The following is a 13,436-nucleotide window of genomic DNA, read 5'->3' on the forward strand; positions in this document are numbered from 1 at the left end:
ACACAATTCAGAAATGCATGAGCTTTTACTCGGATTTACCTGGGACTAACGAAAAAGAAAAATCTCTTTGCAGGGAGGTCTCATCATGAAACCATTCTGGTACCCTTCTGAAACAATGTTCTGAAGTCCAAAGATTGTGAAACAGAATTGATCCAAATTTCCTTGAAAAAACGTAAACCTGCCCCCAACCAGCTGAGCTGGAATGAGGCCCGCACCTTCATGTGACTTAGAAGGCAGGCTTTGCCTTTCTAGCTGGCTTGGATTTATTTCCAGACTGGAGATGGTTTCCAAACTGAAACTGCTCCTGGAGGATGTAAGGATCAGGGCTTATTGGTCTTTGTTGAAACGAAAGGAACGGAAAAACGATTATTAGCCCTCGTTTTTACCTTTAGATTTTTTATCCTGTGGTAAAAAAGGTTCCTTTCCCACCAGTAACAGTTGAAATAATAGAATCCAACTGAGAACCAAATAATTTGTTACCCTGGAAAGAAATAGAAAGTAGAGTTGATTTAGATGCCATAACAGGCATTCCAAGTTTTTAAGCCAGAAAGCTCTTCTAGCTAAAATAGCTAGGAGACATAAACCTGACATCAACCTCTGATAATATCAAAAATGGCCATCACATATAAAATTATTAGCATGCTGAAGAAGAATAATAATATCATGAGAATCATGATGTGTTACTTGTTGCGCTAAAGTTTCCAACCAAAAAGTTGAAGCTGCAGCAACATCAGCCAAGAGATATAGCAGGGTCTAAGGAAGATTACCTGCACACAGATAAGCTTTTCTTAGAAAGGATTCAATTTTCCTATCTAAAGGATCCTTAAACCGAAGTACCATCTGACGTAGGGATAGTAGTACGTTTAGCAAGGGTAGAAATAGCCCCATCAACTTTAGGGATTTTGTCCCAAAATTCTAATCTGTCAGACGGCAACAGGATATAATTGCTTAAAACGTTTAGAAGGAGTAACTGAATTACCCAATTTATCCATTCTTGGGAAATTACTGCAGAAATAGCATTAGGAACAGGAAAAACTTCTGGAATAACCACAGGAGCTTAAATACCTTATCCAAACGTTTAGAATTAGTATCAAGAGGACCAGAATCCTCTATTTCTAAAGCAATTAGTACTTCTTTAAGTAAAGAACGAATAAATTCCATTTTAAATAAATATGAAGATTTATCAGCATCAACCTCTGAGACAGAATCCTCTGAACCAGAAGAGTCATCAGAATCAGAATGATGATGTTCATTTAAAAATTCATCTGTAGGGAGAGAAGTTTTAAAAGATTTTTTACGTTTACAAGAAGGAGAAATAACAGACATAGCCTTCTTTATGGATTCAGAAACAAAATCTCTTATGTTATCAGGAACATTCTGCACCTTAGATGTTGAAGGAACTGCAACAGGCAATGGTACTTTACTAAAGGAAATATTATCTGCATTAACAAGTTTGTCATGACAATCAATACAAACAACAGCCGGAGGAATAGCTACCAAAAATTTACAGCAGATACACTTAGCTTTGGTAGATCCAGCACTAGACAGCGATTTTCCTGTAGTATCTTCTGACTCAGATGCAACGTGAGACATCTTGCAATATGTAAGAGAAAAAACAACATATAAAGCAAAATTGATCAAATTCCATAAATGACAGTTTCAGGAATGGGAAAGAATGCCAAGAACAAGCTTCTAGCAACCAGAAGCAATAAAAAATGAGACTTAAATAATGTGGAGATAAAAGCGACGCCCATATTTTTTAGCGCCAAATCAGACGCCCACATTATTTGGCGCCTAAATGCTTTTGGCGCCAAAATGACGCCACATCCGGAACGCCGACATCTTTGGCGCAAAATAACGTCAAAAAAATGACGCAACTTCCGGCGACACGTATGACGCCGGAAACGGAAAAGAATTTTTGCGCCAAAAAGTCCGCGCCAAGAATGACGCAATAAAATGAAGCATTTTCAGCCCCCGCGAGCCTAACAGCCCACAGGGGAAAAAGTGTCAAATTGAAGGTAAGAAAAAAATGATTAATTCAAATGCATTATCCCAAATATGAAACTGACTGTCTGAAAAATAAGGAAAGTTGAACATTCTGAGTCAAGGCAAATAAATGTTTGAATACATATATTTAGAACTTTATAAACAAAGTGCCCAACCATAGCTTAGAGTGTCACAGAAAATAAGATTTACTTACCCCCGGACACTCATCTACATGTTTGTAGAAAGCCAAACCAGTACTGAAACGAGAATCAGCAGAGGTAATGGTATATATAAGAGTATATCGTCGATCTGAAAAGGGAGGTAAGAGATGAATCTCTACGACCGATAACAGAGAACCTATGAAATAGACCCCGTAGAAGGAGATCACTGCATTCAAATAGGCAATACTCTCTTCACATCCCTCTGACATTCACTGCACGCTGAGAGGAAAACCGGGCTCCAACTTGCTGCGGAGCGCATATCAACGTAGAATCTAGCACAAACTTACTTCACCACCTCCATCGGAGGCAAAGTTTGTAAAAACTGAATTGTGGGTGTGGTGAGGGGTGTATTTATAGGCATTTTGAGGTTTGGGAAACTTTGCCCCTCCTGGTAGGAATGTATATCCCATACGTCACTAGCTCATGGACTCTTGCTAATTACATGAAAGAAATCAGGTTTGGTACGTAACACTACCTTATCTGCATGAAAAATGAGATAAGGGGAATCACATTGTAAAGCAGATAACTCCGAAACTCTTTGAGCCGAGGAGATAGCTACTAAAAACAGAACCTTCCAGGATAAGAGCTTAATATCTATGGAATGCAAAGGTTCAAATGGAACCCCTTGAAGAACCTTAAGAACTAAATGTAAACTCCAAGGCGGAGCAACAGGTTTAAACACAGGCTTGATTCTGACTAAAGCCTGACAAAACGCCTGCACGTCTGGTACCTCAGTCAGACGTTTGTGTAAAAGAATAGACAGAGCAGAAATCTGTCCTTTTAAGGAACTAGCTGACAAACCCTTCTCCAATCCTTCTTGGAGAAAAGATAATATCCTAGGAATCCTGACCTTACTCCATGAGTAACCCTTGGATTCACACCAATGAAGATATTTACACCATATCTTATGATAGATTTTCCTGGTGACAGGCTTTCGCGCCTGTATTAAGGTATCAATGACCGACTCGGAGAAACCACGCTTTGATAAAATCAAGCGTTCAATCTCCAAGCAGTCAGCAGCAGAGAAATTAGATTTGGATGGTTGAAAGGACCCTGAAGTAGAAGGTCCTGCCTCAGAGGCAGAGTCCATGGTGGAAAGGATGACATGTCCACCAGATCTGCATACCAAGTCCTGCGTGGCCACGCAGGTGCTATCAAAATTACAGATGCTCTCTCCTGTTTGATCTTGGCAATCAGACGAGGGAGCAGAGGAAACGGTGGAAACACATAAGCCAGGTTGAAGGACCAAGGCGCTGCTAGAGCATCTATCAGTGCTGCCTTGGGATCCCTGGACCTGGATCCGTAACAAGGAAGCTTGGCGTTCTGGCGAGACGCCATGAGATCCAGTTCTGGTTTGCCCCAACGTTGAATCAACTGTGCAAACACCTCCGGATGGAGCTCCCACTCCCCCGGATGAAAAGTCTGACGACTTAGAAAATCTGCCTCCCAGTTCTCTACTCCTGGGATATGGATAGCTGATAGATGGCAAGAGTGAATCTCTGCCTATTGAATTATCTTTGAAACCTCCAACATCGCTAGGGAACTCCTTGTTCCCGCTTGATGGTTGATGTAAGCTACAGTCGTGATGTTGTCCGACTGAAAACTGCCGCTAGCTGAGGCCAAGCCTGAAGAGCATTGAATATCGCTCTTAGTTCCAGAATGTTTATTGGAAGGAGTGCCTCCACCTGAGTCCACGACCCCTGAGCCTTCAGAGAGTTCTAGACTGCACCCCAGCCCAGAAGGCTGGCATCTGTTGTTACTATTGTCCAATCTGGCCTGCGGAAGGTCATACCTTTGGACCGATGGACCCGAGATAGCCACCAGAGAAGAGAATCCCTGGTCTCTTGATCCAGATTTAGTAGAGGGGACAAATCTGTGTAATCCCCATTCCACTGACTGAGCATGCAGAGTTGCAGCGGTCTGAGATGTAGGCGGGCAAACGGAACTATGTCCATTGCCGCTACCATTAAGCCGATTACTTCCATACACTGAGCCACCGAAGGGCGAGAAGTATAATAAAGAACACGGCAGGAATTTAGAAGTTTTCACAACCTGTCCTCTGTCAGGTAAATCCTCATTTCTACAGAATCTATCAGAGTTCCCAGGAAGGAAACTCTTGTGAGAGGGGATAGAGAACTCTTCTTTTCGTTCACTTTCCACCCATGAGACCTCAGGAATGCCAGAACAATGTCCGTATGGGACTTGACAATTTGGAAATTCGACGCCTGTATCAGAATGTCGTCTAAGTAAGGGGCTACTGCTATGCCCCGCGGCCTTAGGACCGCCAGAAGTGACCCCAGAACCTTCATAAAGATTCTTGGTGCCGTAGCTAACCCAAAGGGAAGAGCCACAAACTGGTAATGCCTGTCTAGGAAGGCGAACCTGAGAAACCGATGATGATCTTTGTGTATCGGAATGTGAAGATAAGCATCCTTTAAGTCCACGGTAGTCATGTATTGACCCTCCTGGATCATAGGTAGGATGGTTCGAATAGTCTCCATCTTGAAAGATGGGACCCTGAGAAATTTGTTTAGGATCTTGAGATCTAAGATTGGTCTGAAGGTTCCCTCTTTCTTGGGAACCACAAAGAGATTTGAATAGAAGCCTTGCCCCTGCTCCTCCTTTGGAACTGGGTGGATCACTCCCATAACTAGGAGGTCTTGAACACAATGTAAGAATGCCTCTCTCTTTATCTGGTCTGCAGATAATTGTGAGAGGTGAAATCTTCCTTTTGGGGAAGAAGCTTTGAAGTCCAGAAGATATCCCTGGGACACAATTTCCAACGCCCAGGGATCCTGGACGTCTCTTGCCCAAGCCTGGGCGAAGAGAGAAAGTCTGCCCCCTACTAGATCCGTTACCGGATCGGGGGCTGATCTTTCATGCTGTCTTAGAGGCAGCAGCAGACTTCTTGGCCTGCTTACCTTTGTTCCAGGCCTGGTTAGGTCTCCAGACCGGCTTGGACTGGGCAAAATTTCCCTCTTGTTTTGCATTAGAGGGAGTTGATGCTGCGCTCATCTTAAAGTTTCGAAAGGCACGAAAATTAGTTTGTTTGGTCCTTAATTTATTAGACCTATCCTGAGGAAGGGCATGACCTTTTCCTCCAGTAATATCAGAAATGATCTCCTTCAGTCCAGGCCCGAATAGGGTCTGCCCCTTGAAGGGAATGTTGAGAAGCTTAGACTTTGAAGTAACGTCAGCTGACCAGGATTTAAGTCATAGCGCCCTACGCGCCTGTATAGCAAAACCTGAGTTCTTAGCCGTTAGTTTGGTTAAATGAACAACGGCGTCAGAAACAAATGAATTGGCTAGCTTAAGCGCTTTAAGCTTGTCAAGTATATCATCCAATGGAGTTTCTACCTGTAAGGCCTCTTCCAGAGACTCAAACCAGAAGGCCGCAGCAGCAGTGACCGGGGGCAATGCATGCAAGAGGCTGGAGAATAAAACCTTGTTGAATAAACATTTTCTTAAGGTAACCCTCTAACTTTTTATCCATTGGATCTAGGAAAGCACAACTGTCCTCGACGGGAATAGTTGTACGCTTAGCTAGGGTAGAAACTGCTCCCTCCACCTTAGGGACGGTTTGCCATAAGTCCCGTGTAGCGGCATCTATTGGAAACATTTTCTTAAAAATAGGAGGGGGAGAGAACGGTACACCTGGTCTATCCCATTCCTTAATAATAATTTCTGAAAACCTTTTAGGTATTGGAAAAACATCGGTGTAAACAGGCACTGCATAGTATTTATCCAATCTACACAATTTCTCTGGCACTATAATGGTGTCACAGTCATCCAGAGTAGCTAAAACCTCCCTGAGCAACACGTGGAGGTGTTCAAGCTTAAATTTAAATGTAGACATATCAGAATCAGGTTGAAGCATCTTCCCTGAGTCAGAAAAATCACCCACAGAAAGAAGCTCTCCTGCCTCAGCTTCTGCATATTGTGAGGGGATATCAGACATAGCTACTAAAGCGTCAGAGAGCTCTGTATTTTTTCTAGTCCCAGAGCTATCTCGCTTTCCTTGTAACCCTGGTAGTTTGGACAATACCGCTGTAAGGGTATGATCCATAACTGCCGCCATGTCTTGTAAAGTAAATGCCATGGGCGCGCTAGATGTACTTGGCGCCCCTTGAGCGGGAGTCAAAGGTTCTGACACGTGGGGCAAGTTAGTCGGCATAACTTCCCCCTTGTCAATTTCCTCTGGTGATAAATCTTTTAAAGACAGAATATGATCTTAATAACTTAAAGTAAAATCAGTACATTTGGTACACATTCTAAGAGGGGGTTCCACAATGGCTTCTAAACATAATGAACAAGGAGTTTCCTCTATGTCAGACATGTTTAAACAGACTAGCAATGAGACCAGCAAGCTTGGAAAACACTTTGATAAATGTAAACAACCAAAAAATAAAAACGGTACTGTGCCTTTAAGAGAAACAAATTTTGTCAGAAATTAAAAAACAGTGATAAAAAGCAGTAAATCTTACGAAATTTTTACAGTGTGTATAATAGACTAACAGAGCATTGCACCCACTTGCAAATGGATGATTAACCCATTAGTTTCAAAACCGGATAAAAAAAACAAAACAAAAAACGATATAAACGTTTTTTAACAGTCACAACAAACTGCCACAGCTCTGCTGTGGCCCTACCTGCCCATACAACGACTTTTGAAGGCACAAAAACCCTTTGTAGAGGTCCTAAGTGTTCAGGGGACTCCTTCAGGGAAGCTGGAAGTCTCAAGCTGCAAAAACTACTGCACGATTTAGGCCTGAAATTAGGCCCCTCCCAACCTGTACTCACAGTGAGAGGGCCATAAAAAACTATCCCTAGGCAAAATCTAGCCAGCCATGTGGAAAAAACTGGGCCCCAATAAAGTTTTATCACCAATATGTAGAAAAAAATGTTTAAACACTTCCAGCAAACGTTATTTTATTTTCAGTAATGTGAGAAAGTAATAAGAATATTACCTTTTACAGCAAGCATAATACTAGTCGTTATTAAATCACTGTAATCAGGCTTACCTTAAATAAATCCGGTATTAACAGCATTTTCTAGCATATTCATTTCTCTAGAAAAATTTAAACTGCACATACCTCATAGCAGGAGACCCTGCACGCCATTCCCCCAGCTGAAGTTACCTCATCTCTTCAGTTATGTGTGAGAACAGCAATGGATCTTAGTTACAACCTGCTAAGAACATCAAAAACCACAGGCAGACTCTTCTTCAACTTTCTGCCTGAGGCTGAAACAGTACAACTCCGGTACCATTTGAAAATAATAAACTTTTGATTGAAGATAAACTACATAAATTCACCACATCTCTCTAGCTACTTCCTATCATGTCGAGAGCTGCAAGAGAATGACTGGTAGTGGCAGTTAGGGGAGGAGCTATATAGACAGCTCTGCTGTGGGTGATCCTCTTGCAGCTTCCTGTTGGGAAGGAGAATATCCACAAGTAATGGATGATCCGTGGACTGGATACACCTTACAAGAGAAATGTTATATAATTCTGCACATAGTGCAGAATTATATAACATTATATTAGTGCTAGCTTTATAGAACCTAATATTGCCTGTGAACTTTTATTAAAAAACAGTGTTTTCCAGACCCGCTCTCTGTTCTCTACTGAGCGGGTCTGTTTTTTACACTGAGTGCATCTGGCCAGCTGTTTAGTCACAGCCCGGCCTGACCGCGCCATTACACTCAGTGCAGCTTGCTCCCGCTGTCACTGAGTGTAATGGTGTGGTCGGGCCGGGCTGTGACTAGACAGCTGGCCAGATGCGCTCAGTGTAAAAAACAGACCCGCTCAGTAGAGCACAGAGAGTGGGTCTGGAAAACACTGTTTTTTAATAAAAGTTCACAGGCAATATTAGGTTCTATAAAGCTAGCACTAATATAATGTTATATACTTCTGCACTATGTGCATAATTATATAACATTATTTTCTATGTTTACTGCCCCTTTAAGAGAAAACGCCAACATTCCCTTCTTTAAACCCTCTTGGAGAAACAAAAGAATTTGAGGAACCCTCACCTTATGCCAGGGAAAACCTCGCTTCTCACACCAAGATAGATTAGTACATCTAGTAACTGGCTTACAGGCTTGAATCAAAGCATCAATCACCCTGTCTGAGAAACCTCTCTTGGGCAGGACTAGGCGTTCAATCTCCACACAGTCAGCCTCAGAGAATTTAGATTTTGGTAAAGAAAATGACTCTGAGTTAACCTCGAAGGAGGAGCAGATAACATCTTTACAAGGTCTGCAAACCAAGTCCTGCATGGCCATGCTGGAGTGATTAAAATTACTGGGGCACGCTCCTGTTTGATTGCGTGCCATTACTCGAGGAAGGAGAGCAATTGGGAGAAAAAGATAAATAAGATTGAAATTCCAAGGAACCACTAACATGTCCACCAAGACTGCTTGAGGATCCCTCAATCTCGACGCCTATCTGGGTAGCTTGGCAATGAGGCCATTAGGTCTACCTCTGGAACTCCCCACCTGAGCGTTATCTCAGAGAAAACCTCCTGATGAAGAGACCACTCCCCGGGGTAAAAAGGTCTGTCTGCTCAGAAAGTCTGCTTCCCAACTGTCCACCTCTGGGATATGAATGGCTGAGATGTGATAATTGTAGGATTCCGCCCACTGAAGGATGCAAGATACTGCCTTCATCACCAGGGAACTGCTTGTTCCTCCACATGATGATTGATATATGCTACTGAGGTAATGTTGTCCGACTTGGGGGTAATAATCCCTGTGAATCGGAACATGAAAGTACGCGTCCTTCATATCTATAATGGTCATGAACTGACCCTCCTGGATCAACGGAAGGATGGACCTGATAGTCTCCATCTTGAAGGAGGGAACCCTCAGAAACTTTTGAGACATTTTAAGTCTAGAATAGGTTGAAAATTTCCGTCCTTCTTGGGAACCACAAAAAGATTCGAGTAAAATCCCTGGCCTCGTTGTAAGGGAGGAACCGGAACAATCACTCCCATAGAAGCCCGGTCTGTTACGCAATTAAAAAGGCCGTTCTTTTCTCTGGTTTGGACGAGAGCCTTGACAGAATGAATTTGCCTCTTGGAGGGCAAGAACGAAAACCTTTACTGTATCCCTGGGTGATCACATCTAGAACCCAAAGGTCCTGAACGCCCTGAAACCAAGAAAGTCTGCTTCCTACGTGATCCAATCCCAGATCGGGGCCTGTCCCTTCATGCAGATTTGTTGTCAGATGAAGGTTTCTTGGACTGTTTGGACTTGTTTCAAGAATGACTAGGCTTCCAGGTACTCTTAGGTTGTTCTGCCTGGAAGAGGCCAAAGATCTCTGTCCCTTATTTGAATGAAAGGAACGAAAAATTACTTATTGACGGCCCTTAAATCTAGATTTCTTGTCCTGGGGAAGGAATGCCCCCTTTCCCCCGGTCACAGTAGAAATGATAGAATCCAGTCCTGGACTAAATAAGGTCTTACCCTTAAATGCCAAGGAAAGGAGCCTAGATTTAGACACCATGTCTGCAGACAACGACATCAACCAAAGAGCTCTCCGCGATAGAACAACGAAGCCAGAAGACTTAGCATTAAGACGGATGATCTGCATGATAGTATCACAGATGAAGGAATCGGCCGTCTTAAGGGCCTTAAACTGGTCCTGAATATCCTCTAACGGAGTCTGAACAAGAATCATGTCAGATAAGGAGTCGCACCAGAAGGTGGCGGCTCCGGCCACCACAGCTGCCGGTTGAAACAGAAGGCCCATTTGATTAACCCCTTAATGACCACAGCACTTTTCCATTTTCTGTCCGTTTGGGACCAAGGCTATTTTTACATTTCTGTGGTGTTTGTGTTTAGCTGTAATTTTCCCCTTACTCATTTACTGTACCCACACATATTATATACCGTTTTTCTCGCCATTAAATGGACTTTCAAAATATACCATTATTTTCATCATATCTTATAATTTACTATAAAAAAAATTATAAAATATGAGGAAAAAAATGGAAAAAAACACACTTTTTCTAACTTTGACCCCCAAAATCTGTTACACATCTACAACCACCCAAAAAAACATATGCTAAATAGTTTCTAAATTTTGTCATGAGTTTAGAAATACCCAATGTTTACATGTTCTTTGCTTTTTTTGCAAGTTATAGGGCCATAAATACAAGTAGCACTTTGCTATTTCCAAACCACTTTTTTTCAAAATTAGCGATAGTTACATTGGGACACTAATATCTTTCAGGAATCCCTGAATATCTATTGACATGTATATATTTTTTTTTAGAAGACATCCCAAAGTATTGATCTAGGCCCATTTTGGTATATTTCATGCCACCATTTCACCGCCAAATGCGATCAAATAAAAAAAATTGTTCCCTTTTTCACAATTTTTTTCACAAACTTTAGGTTTCTCACTGAAATTATTTACAAACAACTTATGCAATTATAGCATAAATGGTTGTAAATGCTTCTCTGGGATCCCCTTTGTTCATAAATAGCAGACATATATGGCTTTGGTTTTGCTTTTTACTAATTAGAAGGCTGCTAAATGCGACTGCGCACCACACGTGTATTATGCCCAGCAGTGAAGGGGTTAATAAGGGAGCATGTAGGGAGCTTCTAGGGTTAATTTTAGCTTCAGTGTAGTGTAGTAGACAACCCCAAGTATTGATCTAGGCCCATTTTGGTATATTTCATGCCACCATTTCACCGCCAAATGCAATCAAATAAAAAAAAACGCTAAATTTTTCACAATTTTAGGTTTCTCACTGAAATTATTTACAAACAGCTTGTGCAATTATGGCACAAATGGTTGTAAATGCTTCTCTGGGATCCCCTTTGTTCAGAAATAGCAGACATATATGACTTTGGCGTTGTTTTTTGGTAATTAGAAGGCCGCTAAGTGCTGCTGCGCATCACACGTGTATTATGGCTAGCAGTGAAGGGGTTAATTAGGTAGTTTGTAGGGAGCTTGCAGGGTTAATTTTAGCTTTAGTGTAGAGATCAGCCTCCCACCTGACACATCAGACCCCCTGATCCCTCCCAAACAGCTCCCTTCACTCCCCCACACCACAATTGTCCCCGCCATCTTAAGTACTGGCAGAAAGTCTGCCAGTACTAAAATAAAAGTTTTTTTTTAAAAAAAATAATAATAAATTTTTAGCATATTTACATATGCTACTTTGTAGGATCCCCCCCTTAGCCCCCAACCTCCCTGATCCCCCCCCAAAACAGCTCTCTAGCCCCCCCTCTGACTTATTGGGGGCCATCTTGGGTACTGGCAGCTGTCTGCCAGTACCCAGTTTGCAAGATAAATAGTTTATTTTTTATTTTTATGTTGTTTTTCTGTAGTGTAGCTTCCCCCCCCCCACAGACCAATCCCCCACCCCCTAACTAATGAATTTTAATTTCAATAGTTAGTACTTTTAAAACTTTTGAGTACATAATTTTTCTGTAGTGTAGCGGCTCCCACCCGCTCCCTCCCCGTGCACGCGCCCCCCCCCCCCCCCCCCCGGGCACGCGCGCGCGTCCGTGCGCGCCCCCGATCACCCCCGCCCCCGATCCCGCCCCCCCTCCACCTCATCAGGGCCATTGATGGCCGCCACCCGCCTCCCGAACCGGCTCCCACCCACCAACGGATCTTGCCGGTGATGTCCGGTGCAGAGAGGGCCACAGAGTGGCTCTCTCTGCACCGGATTGCTAAAAAATGTTATTGCAGGATGCCTCGATATCGAGGCATCACTGCAATAACCGGAAAGCAACTGGAAGCGAGCAGGATCGCTTCCAGCTGCTTTCCAGACCAAGGACGTACGCCACACGTCCTCGGTCATTAACTGTATTTTTTTTGAGGACGTGTGGCGTACGTCCTTGGTCCTTAAGGGGTTAAAAATCCTACTCAATTACTCCTCCATCTTACTGTCCATGGGGTCCCTGAAGGAGGTGCTATCTTCTAAGGGGATAGTGGTTATTTTAGCCAAAGTGGAAATAGCGCCGTCCACTTTGGGAATGGTACTCCACAGCTCCAAATGAGAATCTGGTATTGGAAACATTCTCTTAAAATTCAGGTATGGGGAGAAAGGGATCTCTGGGTTCTCCCACTCATTGGAGATAATGTGTGCCATGCAGGCAGGAATTGGAAAAACTTTGTGAGCTTTAGGCCTGGTCTGATAAAGTAGACAATACTTCCTTAAGTAAAAAGCGAAGATGTTCCAACTTAAACCTGAAATTAACCTCCTCTGGTTCCGCCACTCAATTTTACGGAATTAGAAGAAGAGATCTCACTCTACTGAGGAATTGTCATCTTCAAAATGCTGGGAAAGACTGACTAACGCAGTCTCCAAAGAGTTACTGTTTCCAGTGTCAAAGGAAAAATGTTTAACCTTTCTTTTTCTTTTTCCTGAGCTAGGAAAAGCACTCAGTGCCGCAGAGACAGCGGACTTAAGCTGTGTCCTATGAAGTTCATGGGTAAACAAATAAACCCATTGGAGGACAGAACTGAGCCGCAGGGCACTGCATGTAAAACGTTAGGAGAGGGGGACTGTGGCAAAAGCATAGGCATTTCTTGGACAAAAGAGTCCTGTGAGGTTGTAACAATCTGGTATTGGGATCTGTATCTTTAAGTGATTAACACCTGACCCTGCCCACAATCCCTTTAAGTAGGCTGAACTCCCAGTATTCAGTGCTTAGTATTTTGTGTATGTCTAGCTGTTTGCTGATAACCCTACCTAAGCTACCTGCTTGGATTTCCTGCACACCTTCGTTTGGAACCAAGTAATTTCAAGCTCTCACTAAGCGTTAAGGATCCGCTTCCACAACAAACATCCTGCTGCTGCAGCAAGGAATACCTTTTCTTGCAGGCAATAAGAGCGGCTACTACCGCTGCTGCACCTCAGCTAAATCCTCCCTAACAGCTCCGGGCCTCATGTAAAGTGAAAGAAACTTCTTGCTACTCAAATACCTCACCTGTATTCTCTTCCCCACAGAGATCCGATCCAACTGAGTATACGCTTTGCCTGTGTTTGTCTCTGGACAGGACGGAACCGAAAGTCGGAGTAAAACTCCTCCCACTCTGACTTTGAAACCATTAGCCGCTCTGCATCTGAATCTACTAACAGCTGAGCCACACATCAGAGCGTGAGTAATCTCCTTCCTCCATTTACCACTACTATAACCGTAGCTCTGCTCATGTGAATTAACCTCTTGTATCAAATAGTTGCTACAAAGTTTTTATTCAGA

The sequence above is a fragment of the Bombina bombina genome, chromosome 7 (genome assembly GCF_027579735.1).
Source record: "Bombina bombina isolate aBomBom1 chromosome 7, aBomBom1.pri, whole genome shotgun sequence".
NCBI classification, from domain to species: Eukaryota; Metazoa; Chordata; class Amphibia; order Anura; family Bombinatoridae; genus Bombina; species Bombina bombina.